This window comes from Prionailurus bengalensis, chromosome B2 (genome assembly GCF_016509475.1).
Source record: "Prionailurus bengalensis isolate Pbe53 chromosome B2, Fcat_Pben_1.1_paternal_pri, whole genome shotgun sequence".
NCBI lineage: Eukaryota > Metazoa > Chordata > Mammalia > Carnivora > Felidae > Prionailurus > Prionailurus bengalensis.
The window spans coordinates 131,247,131-131,259,575 of record NC_057349.1 but is presented as its reverse complement, the minus strand read 5'-3'; the positions used below and the strand labels follow the sequence as shown (position 1 = coordinate 131,259,575).

General features: G+C 41.5%; 1 long non-coding RNA gene across 1 annotated transcript in view; it reads right to left on the bottom strand.

Annotated features, from left to right (window-relative positions):
* The window catches only part of LOC122490060, a 77,176-nt gene extending 70,052 nt beyond the window's left edge, over positions 1-7,124 (bottom strand). Inside the window, exon 1 of the long non-coding RNA XR_006299072.1 lies at positions 6,614-7,124. This is a non-coding gene — a long non-coding RNA (uncharacterized LOC122490060). The remainder of the gene's footprint in view (positions 1-6,613) is intronic.
* Between the last annotated feature and the right edge of the window lie 5,321 nt (positions 7,125-12,445).

Sequence of the window (12,445 nt, the reverse complement as noted above, 5' to 3'; positions counted from 1 at the left end):
TTCCCCCCTATACACCTGAAACCCACTTATCTTCCAGGAGAAGGCCAGGAGATACTGTGCCAGCAAATCCTCACTGAAAAAGGAAGAAGAGTGAACCCTCACAGTTGTAATGGCAAAGGAGGTCAGGAAGGTGGGGTACCCTTATCTCAGATGGGATTTGACTGGCAGAGAATCATTAATAGTTCTTCATGGTTGCAAAGTGTCAGAACCTTTGGAACTTCATTCTTGTTAAGATATAGACTTGACTTTCTGATTCTTTCCTTCCAGTGAGGTGTTTCGTATTTGTAGCCTGAGAATGTTTTCTGTGAATTGTCCTAGATCCCTTTGAAATAACTCTCTGTTTTACCTATGAAGGCTTAGCCTTATTTACTGCCAGCCTTTCAAATATAAAGCTAAGTTTTTAAAGAAAAATAAATGTGTTTAAAGGCAGGAAGTCTACAACATGATGCATGTTACTTGGAAATGTTCAATACTTTTGCCACATAATGTTTTATGACTTTCAAAGGACAGAAACCAGAATTCTATGTGGCTTGGGTGGATTTTTGTGCACAGTAATCTCTAATGTATCAAACTTAGAGAAATTGATGTTAATTTATCTAGCGCATACTTCCGGAGGATCGTCAGCATTTAATGGCCATCATTACAATTGTATTCTTAATTCTGCTTCCTTTACTTATTTTTCTAATTTTTAAAAAATTTTTTATTTGAGTGAGAGAGAGAGCATGAGTGAGGGAGAGGGGCATAGAGATAGAAGGAGAGAGAGAGAGAGAGAGAGAGAGAGAGAGAGAGAATGAATGAGAGAATCCCAAGCAGACTCCATGCTCAGCATGGAGTCTGGCACAGGGCTCTATCCCATGACCCTTGCTTGGATCATCAGCCAAGCCAAAATCAAGAGTTGGATGCTCAACTGACTGAGCCACCAGGCACCCCCATTCATTTATTAAAAAACCCTACTTAACCTACAAGATGACAGACACTGTGCCAGTTCTGGGGACACAAAGAGGAACATACTAGAGTGCTCAGCTCATTTGGACTACTTCAGTTGGCATATATGGAGGCTTTTGTTGAAAATTAGGTCAAGTACTTATGAAATCTTAATTTTTACTACTTAAATTACATAAATGGTTTGCACACAAAATGGCCCCAGAAAATTTTGGCTTACTGAGTAGAAATAATCCAAACTATTTTTATTTTCTAGAATGGCTTACCATTAAAGACTATCCTAATAAAGAACAACAACAAATATATATATTTTCCTAAATACAGTTAATAATTATTTTTAGTTCTTCACATACATGCTTAATTTCTTGGTCACAAGGAATCTGCTCACATCTTTGAAATAAAAAAAAATAGACTGTGTGCATGTGTTGAGTGTGGCATCCTCATGTACAGTCCAAAGTGGCTGCCGGTTCTGTCTTCTGGAGGCCAAAATTTATATCTGACTTTAAATTGCTTATTCTTATTTTGTACTGGAATAGAAATAAGAACAGATTCTGCATAATTATAATTTTCCCACAATTTGATACATTATTTTAAATAGAAATTAAAAATAATTTCCGGGGCACCTGAGTGACTCAGTTGGTTAAGCATCTGACTCTTGATATTGGCTGCAGTCATGATCTCACAGCCTTTGGGATCGAGTCCTGCATCGGGTTCCACACTGAGCATAGAGCCTACTTGGGAGTTTCTCTCTCTCTCTCTCTGTCTCTCTCTCTCTCTCTCTCTCGCTCTGCCAACCCCCCAAGCCTCTCTCTCTCAAAATAAATGAATAGACATTTTTTAAAAATTAAAAATAATTTATATCATATACATCTGTCTCCTAAGTTATCCATATTTCTAGGTGACTTTAGGGCTCTGGATTGACCATACACATAATATTAAATCTTAGTGTTTACATCTTTTTAAAGCTTCAGGATATGCTTAAAGGGAATTTCTAACAACCTAAACATTGAGGTTAGCTACGTATCCAAAGGTCATCTAAAAGGATGAATTTTTTTCACATAGGTTTTTCATGTTTCTTCCCTTCCTCTCATGTATGTTTGTTCTGTCAACTGTGTCCTCATTACTTGAAAGAGAAATTGGGGCGCCTGGGTGGCGCAGTCGGTTAAGCGTCCGACTTCAGCCAGGTCACGATCTCGCGGTCCGGGAGTTCGAGCCCCGCGTCGGGCTCTGGGCTGATGGCTCAGAGCCTGGAGCCTGTTTCTGATTCTGTGTCTCCCTCTCTCTCTGCCCCTCCCCCGTTCATGCTCTGTCTCTCTCTGTCCCAAAAATAAATAAACGTTGAAAAAAAAATTAAAAAAAAAAAAAAAGAAAGAGAAATTTCCCTGAAAAGAAAAATGCTTTATTCTTTACTTACTACCCAGTTCACACCAAACTTGACCAGAGACATAGGTTTGGAGATTCTTGCTTTCATTCAGAGCTAAAAATAGGTACTTTTCAGATTATTCCCTACTATGTGATTCTCACACATCTATGAGAATCCCTGGTGTCATGAGAGAAAACAGTTAAGGGTTGATTTATTGAATTGCTAATTCATACCAGGTAAAAGGAGGAGGGAGGTGGGTGATGCTGAGGGTGAAGCAAAGTCATATCCTTCTGAAGCAGGAGGGAGGCCTTCCTGCCCCTCAGAGACTAAAGTAATTTTGGCTTAGCCCCAGCTCAGTATCTGAAAATTCAGAGCAATTATCACCATGTCAGTAACTTCTGACATATTTCTTCCTTGTGGTTTCCTCTGGACTTTTTCCACTAGTGTTATAAGACATAGTACATTAATGGAAAAGTTGGGGTAGAATAAGGTCAACAGATCAGAAGGTGATTGCCATTGAAAAAGTAGTTACAGTTTCCAAGAGGAGGAGTCATGCCAAGCTTTGGGGGGCCACACGGGGAAGCATGAGGGTCAGCATGAGACCGAGGCGGCAGAGGGAATGTGAGCAAGAGCCTTTACTGTGATTTCTGTGAGAAGGACCAGGCAAGGCAGGGTAAGCAGGCTTGGAACTGGCAAGATGAACAATTTCATCAGGCTCTGGGGCATAGGAGTGGTCTCTCATTGTCTGGGGTAGTTGAAGCAGGTGGATAGTGGCCCAGAGTGTGAGGCCAATGAAGGAGGGGGTTGGAGGTGTGGGCTTTGCATTGCTTGGTTTGCATTTGAAGAGCTTGCTCCTAAGTGAGTGGCTTACTATCCCTAGGACTTGGCCAACTCTGGGAGGGTCAGCAAAACCCCAGATGTTAAAGCATCAGAATACATGGTTAAAAAGACATATGGTAATACAGCTCACTCTAACTTTCTATCTTGGTTCTTCCTCTTATAGACCTAGACTGAAAGTACAGGCTCTTCATCAGGGTCCACAAGAGTTCTAATGACAATAAGAATTTTATTAGCTTAGTCTTGGAGTGTTATAGGAAAGTTATAAGAAGTTATAAACAACTGTGGGCTTTATCTCTTTTTCTGCCTTTGTCTAGCTTCTTATTCCCTGTCTGATGCAATTTCCCCTCCTTGCCTCTGGCAGGAAAATTCTTACATTTAGTGCCTCCAAGGTCTTAGCTTCTACTCAACCAGGAGTTTCAAATGATTTTCTGAGCATTGGTGGATCTCTTCTTCTTATGATAAGGCCTTCTGTCAACTGCTACGAAAATAAAAATTCCCTATCTCATACTGATACCATCATAAACATATATAACCATCAAACTGATAAGCTGGCTAGAGAGAACTGAAAATAACCAAAGCAAAAAGTGATTTTAAATTAACCATAAAGTTGAAACGAATGTGGAGAATGTGGCACTGTTGAATCCTAAGTGACAGTTTTGGCAGAAGCATTGATAAACATACCAAGACTTTGCTCCCTGAGTCAGGATGTGATCTGCAAGCTTGTGTAGAAGGAATTTATTATATATGCTTATATTATTACAATGCAATTTGTGTTATCACTTTGGGGGAACAAGGATGGTTTGCTACAAAGCATAAGAAAGGGCTCCTGGGTATACAAAGCATTGGCCTCTGAGGGATGAAGCTGTCTTTATGACTCTATACCACACATGTCCTTGGTTCTTCTGTGAAAATGACCTAGGAGCATCTTTAAATATCTCCTCTCACAGGACATGCGTGATGGTTAATTTTACGTGTTAACCAGGTTGGACTGTGGGGTATCCAGATATCTGGTAAAACATTATTCGTGGGGATGTCTGTGAGGGTGTTTCTAGAAGAGATAGCATTTGACTTAATGAACTGGATAGAGATCACTTTCACCTTGTGAGTAGGCATTGATGCACTCCACTGAGGGCCTGAAGGAAACAAAAAGGAAGAGGAAGGGCAAATGTGTTCTCTGTTTGAGTTGGGACATTCATCCTCTCTTGCCTTGGACATTGGTGCTCCTGGTTCTTGGCCCTTTGGACTTCTACTGAATTACACCCCCAGCTTTCCTGGTTCCTTATTGGTTGTTTCTCTGGAAAACTAATGCAACAAGAGTAACTGGGACCAAGGATTCCTGGTACATGAAATAAAAGCTGTGTAATTTGTTTGCTGTGTTCCCTTGGATATTTCTGGGGCATACAATCTTCTCATCTACAAAATGAGAATAATGTCTGCATCATATTATTGTGCAAATTAATCCAAAGGATGTATTTTAACATTTATCCTTGAGTTTAGTACTGCTGGTGGCTACCATTCTCTGGTTAAATTGATCTCAAGTACAATTGAAATCTAAATCTCAGCATAATAAGCACTTTTATTTGCCTGAAACTAATTGGCATGATATTTGTTACAATATTCAGATGTTCTAAAAAAAGAAATTGGACGGAAATTTACTTTTTAAATATGTATTCACCCATGTTCTTATCAGCTACAAACCTCTTGAGCTGAACTGGAGGGGTAATCAAGTCATATGGTATGAGATACTCCCCTTGTATGGGGCCTGGGCTGCCAACTGTAGCTTTAGCTTTGTCATCAACAGGTAAATGGTGCTTCCAGAAGCCAGAGAGAGAGAATGCAGAATGGGAGCATGAAGAGCTCTCGATGAAGAGCTGCCAGAGATTTTTTGCTGATTTGCATCCAGAGAAATCAGGAATTCACTGCTCAGGTACCTTGATTTTTCCATAGCTACTTCCTCCTTATTTCCAAGTAATTATTAAACAGGTCTTTAGCTCCCACTATGCATGGTTCAAACCAAGTAAAGAAAGGCCTGTCATAGGACAGCTTCTGCTTTTCAACCCTTTCCTATCTTTTAAACCAAAGTTTAGGATTACTCAAAAATATGATATCATAATAAAAGGCGTAGCTAATAGTATCCTTCTGTACTTTTCCCTAGGTGTTCTGCATTATAAATTTAAGTTATATTTAATGGGTAAAATTATCAGTGTATTTGTGGCTAATCACTGAAGTCAGGGTGTGGGACAGACTGGAAAGCAGAGGATTAAACAGCCCCCATAACCCATATTCTGTTAGTTCTGAGAGACTGAGTATCTAAAGGGACAATGGCCAGACCATATATAAATACAGAACTTTGCCCAACAACCAGCAACAACCTGCTCAGGAAACCAACCCCTCATCTACAATAAACAAGCCAGGAAGACAGCCAGCTATAACTCAGACTTGAAGGAAGCCAGATTTCTATCTCTAGTGACAATTCAAGAAGGTAAATAATGAGCTCTGTAGCAATTGGCCCCAAATAGCCAGAACTTGATTAATAACTGACACCTTCCCTGTTTTTTCCCATGTCCAGTTTATGACCAACAAGAGAAAGCCAAATGTGTATTCCTAACCAATCACAGAGCACTTCTAGTTAGACCGCCTGCAGCTTCCTTGTGCCAACAGCTTCCAATCAGGGTACACTTGAAGCCCTCCTTTTTTTTTAACCTGGAAATTTCCAACTCCTCTGCCTGCCTTTGAGTCTATACCCAAACACAAGTAATAATGGTGACTCCCTTGCTACAGCAAGTTCAGAATAAATAGTCTTTGATTTCCTTATTTGGTTAGTGCTCGTTTATTTCCACAGTACTGAGAAGGATGAGAGGGCTGAGTGCAGATGGCTCCATAAAAACCCTTCCCCATGGGAAAACTTGGTGGCTGCCAAGACTGGGCAATGGCGTCTGTCTTCTAGGTGGACAGCCCTGTGGGTTTGTGTGTGAGTAGGTGAACGTAAAGACACGAGTGTATGTAAGCAATCAGACTTCACCTCTTAGCAATGAACCTGAGAGAATGGGTATAGAAATGGCAAAAACAGAGCAGTGCAGCTCCCCCAAAGGTGTCTGAGAGGACTAGGTGGATAGCCAATAGCAAAGAACCATAAAATATAGACCGAGCAGTACTTTCAACTGTCCAATGTGCTGCAGTGAAATTTCAAAAAATTATTGACTTTGGCAATTTTATAACAATATTTTTCTAACTTTTAAACTGCTTTTGACATAGCCTTGAAATTCATTTAAAAGGATTTTTCCCCTACCTTAAACACATCAAAGTAGGGCTTTAGGCAAAGAACTAACTCGGAGTTTTACTCCTATGAAAGTCAATTTGGAAAAGGTAAACTCACAAAGTCAAAGTGAAGTTACCAGAAGCATCATCAGAAGAAGCAAAGCCCAATTAAAGCTACTAACAACATAGCATTTTTACTGTTTCACTTACCAAAAATAACTGTAGACATGACACAGTTGTGATTAAGACCTTCTAACTGTAGAATGGATCTTCCTCACCTCACTGGTTTTCAGTGCTAATGGAGCTTCATTTACTTTATCGTTCTTTATTTGTGTACTCTTGGTTACAGAGGTCATCACTGCAATGCTGAGAGTTCCTCCCTGGGTTTTTAAGAATCTGGCGGCTTCTATTTACCCACTTAGGGTGGTGGTTCTTAACTGTGGTAGCTCATTAGAACCATCCTACCTCAGGCCAATTAGATCATAACCTCTCAGTGTGTTTTTAAAAATACCTCTCCAGGTGATTCCAATATGCACAGAGTGTTGACAAACCACTCTCCTAGAAAGGGCAAGATTTCCTTGACAGTAAATGTCACCTTGAATTGTATTCACTTTGCCTGAGGGTTGTCAGAATTTAATAAAGCGACATTTACCTTGTCCATTTTATTCTATTTTTTTTATTAAAAAAAGTTTTTTTAATGTTTATTTATTTTTGAGACAGAGAGAGACAGAGCATGAACAGGGGAGGGGCAGAGAGAGAGGGAGACACTGAATCTGAAACAGGCTCCAGGCTCCGAGCGGTCAGCACAGAGCCCGACGCGGGGCTCGAACTCACGGACCGTGAGATCATGACCTGAGCCGAAGTCGGACGCTTAACTGACCGAGCCACCCAGGCACCCCTACCTTGTCCATTTTAAAGAGATGGTAACACAGATGTTACAAACTGACTCCCTGGAGCCTTGCCTGGCATGTCCAGTGCTGCTGTCCCAGGTCTAAAGGCAGTGGTGGCCAGTGGTGGTAACCAGACTTGGAGTAACAGGACAACAGAAGGCACATTTATCTATTCCTTCTCTGTTGCTTCAGTTTTTCAGCATGGAAATGATTAGCTAGCTGGCATAGGAGGCAAAGTGGTGAGGAGTGATCACATGTCAGCTTGGTTGTGTGAACAGTCAGTTATGACACAGTGTGACATGCTGGCTCTGTTAGATAGTACAGTGTCTTGTCACCAGTGCCAGTGACCGCCCAGGGGACATGGGACCTACAGGTATGGAGGCACCTTTGCACTGATGAATGGAGAAACCCTTGAGAAACTTACTTGGAAGCATGGAATCTGTGCCCCCCAGTCACAGATTTTAATGCAGAATTAACACCAGGCGACTCTGTATGAGGGATTTTGGTTTTTAGAATTCATGAGATCACAAACGAAGTACGATCTCTTTCAGGACAGCGCAAATCAGAACTGTGTGATCAAACCGTTAAAATGCTCCATACCTGGGCAATTAGAGGAGGATGGCAGGAGTGCTGGCCCCGTTGCCAGTCTGCTCCTGCGGCAGCGGAGGTCTGACCTCCCAGCTTCTGTTGACTGGATCTTTCCTCCAAAAGATATGTCTGGGGACAACATTTGATGCCTCCTGACAGGTGCATAACTTAGAAAGGGCTCTGCATTCACGATTTACTTTGAACATGTTTTTGTAGAAATGACCTCTTTAGATTGTTTCTTCATTTCTCCTACCCTTTCAACTGTTAGAGCCATGTCCCCTGTTAATGAGTGTGGTTTTCTTTAGAATTTGGAGAGATAGAAATATTCTCATTGTTTTTGAGCTTCCTGTTGATCTAGAATAAAAGAGGACAGAATAATATGCACCCCCACTCAGGTGAAATAAGTGTGCCAAAGGTACCAGTTTGGGCACAATCCCTTTCAGAGCTGGGCGAGGTGCGCTGGCGGGCTGGGTTGTGTCTTTATTGCTTCCCTTAACTGGTAACTACTCTTTCAAGAGCACAAAGTTCATCTGTGAGTAAAATCACTCCAACATTACCACTGCTTCCACCATTCAGCAGATTCTCAATGACATTTGCAAGTAGAATCAGAAGCCATAAAGAATATTACAGTTAAAAATTTTTAATTAAAAATTTTTAATAGACATTTTTAGAGCAGTTTTAGGTTCACAACAAGACTGAATGAAAGTACAAAGATTTCCCATATGCCTGTTGTCCCCCACACGTAACTTCCCCATGATCAGTGTCCCCTACTAGACTAGTACATTTGTTGCAATTAATAAACATACATTAACACATTATTATCACCCCAAGTCCAAAGTTTATATTGGGGTTTACTCTTGGTGTTGTACATTTTATGGGTTTGTAGAAATTTATAATGACACATATCCACTGTTAGAGTGTCATACAGAGTAGTTTCACTGCACTAAAAGTCCTCTGTGCTCTGCCTTCCCCTCCCCTTTGTCCTTCCCCTCCCCTTAAAATTTAAATTTAATTAATATATTACTAAAAAGTTCCAGAACTATGTTTATTTATTCAACACCTATTGTGTGAATGCTTATCAAGTGCCACACACTGATCTAGGCACTGGAGATACAGCAATAAACAAGCAGCTCAAGACCCGTTATCTCCCGAGTCTTATATTTTAGAGGGAGAGAAATAAATAACAAACAAGCACAAATTCAGAAAAGAATTAATGTTGTGGAGAAGACAGATGGGTGACATAATAGAGAGTGATTGGTGTGGGAAGAGTCAGGGATCCTCCATAATGGATGGTTGGGGAATCGCCTCTCTGAGATGGGAGCATTGAGCTGACATCTGAAATATGGGGAAGACTGGGCCATGCAGAGATTGGGGGAAGTGTTGCATAGAGCAAAGAACAAATTTAGGTTTTCCCCCAGATAGGAATAAGTTGGTAAATTTGAGAAATGGAAAGAAGGCCTTTGTGCCTGAGGCATAGTGAGTGAACTGGAGAGGAGCAGAAGGGAGGGGGCACCAGGGGGTGGGGGCAGAGAGGTAGGTGGGGCTGGACAGCACAAGGCTTCCTGGGTCATGGTAAGGCACTGATTTTTTTTTCCCTAAGTGAAATGGGGAGGCAATGTAGGGTTTTAAAAAGGGGTATGAAAATTTTATGAAAATCACTGCAACTACTTTGTGCAAACTATGGAACATTGTGAACAGAGCAGTGAACCCACATTGAAAGCTGTAAGGTGGGTTAGGAGTCTACGGAGGATCTAGGGGAGGGGCAGGAGGTGCCTTGTGTGAAGATGGATGCAGTAGAGGTGGAGGGAAAGGAAGAAGAAGGTAGAATCCAGGGGCTTGATGGATCAGACATGGGGTAAAGGAACAAGGACAATCAAAGGTCAAAGGTGACTGTGGTAGCGACATTTACAAGACAGAGAAGAATAAATAAGGAGCAAATATTTTTGTTTAGTTTTGTTGGGGGGGGGTGCTTGGCGAAATCAGTAGTTGTGTGAGACCCTTTAAGTTTGGGAAGGCTACTAATGTGCTCATGTAGAATCGGCAGTTGAATGTTCAAATTTGGTGCTTAAGAGGGAGGATGGGGCTGAAGATGTAAATTTGGGAGTCATCAGGGAATAAACTGTATTTAATGTCAAGGGACTAGATGAGATAATCTAAGAGAAATGAGCAATAAGGTGGCGGGGGCGGTTTGAGGTCAAGAGAAGACTGATTTATTTACATTTACAGTAGTGCTACCAGAACATGTTCATTAAATGATGGTTACAGAGGTGAATTGGTCAATGTTAGTGTCAAACGGCAAAATCTGGAAGCCTGGTTGTAAAGTCTTCCCTACCACCTCATGCAGCAGAATTAATTATTCCCTTGTCTCTACTCTCATAGGGTTTGCTCAATAATATTTAAAATATTTTATAATGGTAGGTTATGTAAATATCTGTCTCCCAGGTGGACAGTAAACTCTTGGGAGAACAGATGTCAACTATGTCAAGACTTTTTTAGGCACAAGATGTGTGTGATCTCAGTTACACTTCACAATAGCCCTTTCTGGAAGACATAATCTTCTCTAGTCTACAGATGAAAACTTCAGGCTCAAAGAGGCTGAACAGAGTAACTGACATAATCTGGGTTGGAAGCAGAGTTGAGATTCAAGTACAGACCTGCCTGCCTCTCAACCACACGCTTTTCCTTGCTGCACTTCTTTTTCAATGTGTTCTGCCATGTATCCTGGTGCCTGCTTAGCCCAGCTACCCATCAGGCACACACTAACCTGAAATTCAACAATGGTGAGCACTGAAAATAAAGCTACAGTAAGAAACCTTAAAAACCTGCAATTCAATTGCTCTTTCATTCTCTTGTGTTTTTAAAAAAAAATTTTTAATGTTTATTTTTGACACAGAGAGAGACAGAGCATGAGAGGGGGAGGGGCAGAGAGAGAGGGAGACACAGAATCCAGAGCAGGCTCCAGGCTCTGAGCTGTCAGCACAGAGCCCGATGCGGGGCTCGAACTCACAGACTGTGAGATCATGACCCGAGTTGAAGTCGGACGCTCAACCCACTGAGCCACCCAGGCGCCCCTCGTTCTCTTGTTTTTAATAATATAGTCCATTTGTTGAGTTAGGGGGAATATTCCAGATTGTTCAAACCCACACAAGTCCTTCTATTGGAGTCCCGCTGCATGTCTTAATCAGGAGAAAGACAAAAAGATGGGAGCTGGTGCTGGGGATCAGTTGAGTTGTTGGCAGCTGCTGAATCTCCACTTGGGAACCGGCTGGGGAGAAGGAGCAGTGGAAGGAGGAGAATGTTTGGCTAAGTAAGTGAACATGGTTTGCTGCAATTAGGCAACTACACAGAGTCAGAGGATGTAGTTCTTTTTTTTTAAATATCAAAATGAATATTTCCTTTTGTTCGGGAGCTTTCCTTCTCAGGAGTCTATTGTCAAATTTGTCACATTATGATGATAACCTCAAGCAATTTGTTTGCAAAAAAGTTGCAAGATTTCTTTTGGGGATCTTTGGTATTTGTCACAGTCTTCAAGTAGACTTGTTTGTTAGTTTCACCTAAATTTGAGGTAGCAAAACAGTTCTGACCGGTTGCCAGAATGGTAGCTGCTGGCACTACAGTCAAATATTTACTTTAACTGAATGAAACCAACGTACTACGCCTGATCTGTGCTGTGTTAGCCCACTGCACTCACTTGTGTTCTGTTCTAATACACCTGAAGTCAGCTGGCCTGGGCGGGGATCTTGCCGGTCCTGACCCTGTCACACTACCATGGGATTCACACAGTTCAGTGTTTACCAGGTGCCTGCTCTGTGTTGCTGACATTTTTCTACATACTTTGGGAGCTACAAAAGAATTACTGTCCTTAGGAATTTTCATGTAATTGGGATCTCAGGATTTGAACAGGTGTTTAAACCACCATAGTGGTGGGATTCAGTGTAGAGCCCCGATCATTTATTCAAAAAGCCCATATTGTTTACCCGTTATGCACGCAGACATTGAGTTAAGAACTTCAGAAAGTTTAACTAAGAAAACAGTGTTCTGCCCTCAACGAGTTCAGATGTAAAAGAAAAGGAGACAAATTAAAAGTGACTAATTTAGGGGTGCCTGGGTGGCTCAGTCGGTTAAGCATCCAACTTCAGCCTAGGTCATGATCTCACTGGTCCCCTGTTTGAGCCCTGTGTTGGGCTCTGTGCTGACAGCTCAGAGCCTGGAGCCTGCTTTAGATTCTATGTCTCCTTCTCTCTCTGCTCCTCCCCCGCTCACGCTTTGTCTCACTCTGTTTCTCAAAAATAAATAAATGTAAAAAAAAAACATAAAAATAAAGATGACTAATTTACAGTATGGAAAATAACTTGATGTAGATAGGAACAGGATGCTTTGGGGACACATAGGTGGAAATCCTAAGCCCACTAAGGACCCCTGAGAAGGCTTTTTGGAAGAAGGCAAGATTGAGTTAACTGTAAAGAATGAGCAATAATTAGCCAGTTGAAGAAGGTGAGGGAATGGGGATGAGCATTCCTGGAAACAGAAGAGGATTTGCAATGGTAAAGAGGCAAGGAGTTGG